The sequence below is a fragment of the Mus caroli genome, unplaced genomic scaffold (assembly GCF_978045245.1).
Source record: "Mus caroli unplaced genomic scaffold, Mus_caroli_1 scaffold_17, whole genome shotgun sequence".
Classification (NCBI taxonomy): Eukaryota; Metazoa; Chordata; class Mammalia; order Rodentia; family Muridae; genus Mus; species Mus caroli.
This window is the reverse complement of record NW_028227272.1, coordinates 32,045,503-32,049,233: the sequence shown is the minus strand read 5'-3', so window position 1 is coordinate 32,049,233 and position 3,731 is coordinate 32,045,503. Positions and strand designations below refer to the sequence as shown.

The 3,731-nt window shown below is 45.3% G+C and overlaps 1 pseudogene; it reads left to right on the top strand.

The window, feature by feature from the left end:
- Positions 1-2,378: 2,378 nt before the first annotated feature.
- On the top strand, positions 2,379-3,429 carry LOC110311953 (cyclin-dependent kinase 2-interacting protein pseudogene; annotated as a pseudogene).
- Positions 3,430-3,731: the final 302 nt, after the last annotated feature.

The following is a 3,731-nucleotide window of genomic DNA, read 5'->3' as shown; positions in this document are numbered from 1 at the left end:
TGCAGAGACTCACCGTCAAACATTAGACACAGCCCAGGGAATCCTGTGGAAGAGGGGGAGGAAAAGATTGCAGGAGCCAGAAGGGTCAAGACCATCATAAGAAAATCCACAGAATAAATTAATCAGGGCTCCTAGGGTCTCCAAGAGACTGAACCAACAATCAAGGAGCCTGTATGGGCCTGACCTAGGTCCTCTGCTTGTATGTTATATGCTTAGAGTTCTTGTGAGTCTCATAGTGTGAGCAAGGGCTGTCTCTGACTCTTTTGTCAGCTTCTGGACCCTTTCCTCCTCCTGGGTTGCCTCATCCAGCCTTGATAAGAGGGGATATACCTAGTCTTATTGCAACTTGATATGCTATGTTTGGTTGATATCAAACCAAGGAGGCTTGCCCTTTTCTGAAAGGAAATAGAGGAGGAGTGGATCTGGGAGAGAGGGAAGGTTTGGGGGTGGGTGACTGGGAAGAGAAGAGGTAGGGAAACTGCTGGTGGGATGTAACATATGAGAGAAGAATAAATTAAAAAAAAAAAAAGATACAATGTACACCATTAAATGTGACCTGCAATAACAGTCTGTTTTTTGTTGTTTTGTTTTGTTTTTTAAGACAGGGTCTTACTATGAAGCTCTGATTGTCCTGGAATTCAATCTGTAGACCTGGCTGGTCTCAAACTCAGAGAGCTACCTGCCTCTGCCTCCCAGTGCTGGGATTAAAGGTGTGTGGCATACCACCCAGTTTGAACAGTTTTTTTCTACCTGCCTCTTCAGTTTTACTACTGGAGCTTTAGGTAATAAGTAAGCCCTGGGTCCAAGTGCCAACATGCCATGCACAAACACCCATTCCAGTACACACACACAATTTATGATTTAAAGAGATAAGTAATTATGAAAAGCATAGAAGAGAGATTTAATCAATGTGATTACATTGGGAAATACAGATTAGTAGGTATAATGACTCCAAGTTGATTTTCAGAGCACTGACACAAGCCTTATTATATAAATCAGAGAAGAATTGGAACATGGGGCAAGAAGTACTCATGGTTAAGCAGTCTTGGCCAAAGGTGGATGATCTGTATGAAGGCTTTGCTGTCCTGGATCCAAGGTGAGTACAGGACAATGACTGGAGACTTTCTGGCCCTTGGGAGTTTCTGGAACATGACACTGTAAAACACTGACAGTAAGATAGCTCAGTTACCATTCTTGCGTCTTTAGCTTTAAAGGGTTATGAGATAGGTTAAGTATTATTACCATGTGTCTTTGTCACTCTTATATTGTTGTGAATAGACACAATGACCGAGGCAACTCTAAGGAAAGAAAGCACTAATTGGGGACTTGCTTACATGGCATTGGAGTAGTAGCCCAGTTCTACATCCTGATTGCCAGACCAAGTGTGTGTGTGTGTGTGTGTGTGTGTGTGAGAGAGAGAGAGAGAGAGAGAGAGAGAGAGAGAGAGAGACAGAGACAGAGACAGAGACAGAGACAGACAGAGAGACAGAGACAGAGACACTGGACTTTTCATGAAACTACAAAGCCCATTCCCCAGCAACACACTTCCTCCAACAAGGCCACAAAGTGCCACTCCCTGGTTGCTAAGCATTAAAGTATATGAGCCTATGGGTGGCATTTTTATTCAAACCACCACATCATATATTTTTGTTTTTGTTTTGTTTTGTTGGTTTTTTGAGCAGGGTTTCTCTGTGTAGTCTTGGCTGTCCTGGAACTCACTGTGTAGACCAGGCTGGCCTCGATCTCAGAAATCTGCCTGCCTCTGCCTCCCAAGTGCTGGGATTAAATGTGCGTGCCACCACTGCCCTGCCCCACACCATGTTTTAAGGAGACACTCTTTGAATAATGTGCCTATGAGCAAAACGAAGCAGGTAACTGACCCAAAGCAAAGGAGACAGATAGAAATGAAGGTGACTTGCTAGGGTTTTATCACGCTTTTAGTTACCTTGTGGCCCCATGTGAGGGGCTAGAGCAAAAGCAGTTGTTGTTAAGTGCCTTCTAAAGTCTCACTTAACACCCTGCTCAGCCTAGCTGGAGCATGTTTATCTTGGTTCTTCTGGTAAGAAAGCCTCCTTTTTACCAAGATGACTTCTCTCCCTGTCTTCATTCTGATCTGAACTCTTCAGTAACATGATCAAGGGAACTTTCCATGACTTTCTGGAATGAATTATCTCCCAGCCATGGTGTCCACATATGTCTCATCATGCATACCACAGTCATTTCACACTTACAAGTCTTAGAAGACAAAAACAGTGGTGCATTTTGTTGGTGGAAACTCATGTCCGTTGCTTCTGTGTTTCTCTTTTGTTGCCCAACACAACACACCAACCTGTCAAGATGATATAGTCTGGTTTGATCTTGGTTTTACTAATCAAAGTGATTACTTAAAGGCTTACAAACTCGGGGAATCTACCTGTAGGCCGCAAAGACTCATGGAAGCAAAGACTCTTGGGATCGCAACACCAAGAAAACCTGTCTTCTCAGTCAGTGCAAGGAAACTTAAGGACAACGCTGCTGACTCGCATAACTTAATCCTGAAATGGGACAGCCTCAGTGACAAGGGCTTCACCACGGCGAGTAGTATTGTCAACCTGAAAGTCAGCTTGCTGAGTAAAGAGAAGGTTGAGTTAGAGAGCATCAACCCAGCTTCCATGGAAGAGGAAGAAAAGACAAATCTGGACTACAATAAGGGACTCGAAGCACTGTATGAGGAGCTGCAGGCCATCTTGGATGGTTTGCTCCAGGGGATCCAGCACCCAGTTCTGGCCTGCACAGGCACCCACACATACACAATCAAACTAAAATACAAATGAAAATGGAAAAGCTATCTTCAAGCACCAAGGGAATTTGTGAACTAGAAAATTACCACTACAGGGAAGAAAGCAGCCGGCCCCCTCTATTTCACACGTGGCCCACAGCCTTCTTTTATGAGGTCTCCCACCGGCTCTCTGAAGCATACAAGAAGGAGCTCCTTCTGAAGCACACCATTGGTGCAGAGCTGGCCCATACTGCAGACCACAACCTCAGCCTGACCTACCTGCCCATGTGGCTGCACCAGCCCTACACAGAGAGCAACAGCAAGCTGCAGCTGGAGAGCATGCTGCTCGAGACAGGTCACCGGGCCCTGTGACTGCCTGTGACCACTGGCTGGACAGTCAGTCCCTTGGGTGGAACCTGTTGTGCCTCAAGGCCAGATACTTTTAGGGTCCTGGAATCACTCTCCCCGCTGCTACAGCCTCTCCAGACACAGGCACTGCTGAGCTGTCCTCCCACTGCTTCCAGGGTGTCATGAAGCTCCACTGAGTGACAGAAACAAGAACAGCTGAGGGCTGAGTTTTATAAACCAGTGGACTTTACTGTTACATCTGTGGAGACAACCTGAGCTTCCCATTTCTGTTTTGTACCTATCTACTTTTTTTTTTTTTTTTTTTTTTTTTTTTTTTTTGTGGTGCTGGAAATCAAATCAAATCAAGACTTCACACAAGCTGAATATTCAACCACTGGTCCACACTCCCAACCCTGTGCTTTGAAGCGAATGTTTTGGTTCTGAAGCTATGCCAGGATTATCAGATGTTAAAGTCTCATAAGTAGGGACTGAGAGGTGACTTAGCAGTTGCACTGTGGACTTCTGGCCTCCCCTGGCAGCCACACACATTTGCTGGCACACTCATGCACACACAAATTACTTGGGTATCTGTGTATGGGCCGAATGTATAGATGACCAGGGCAAC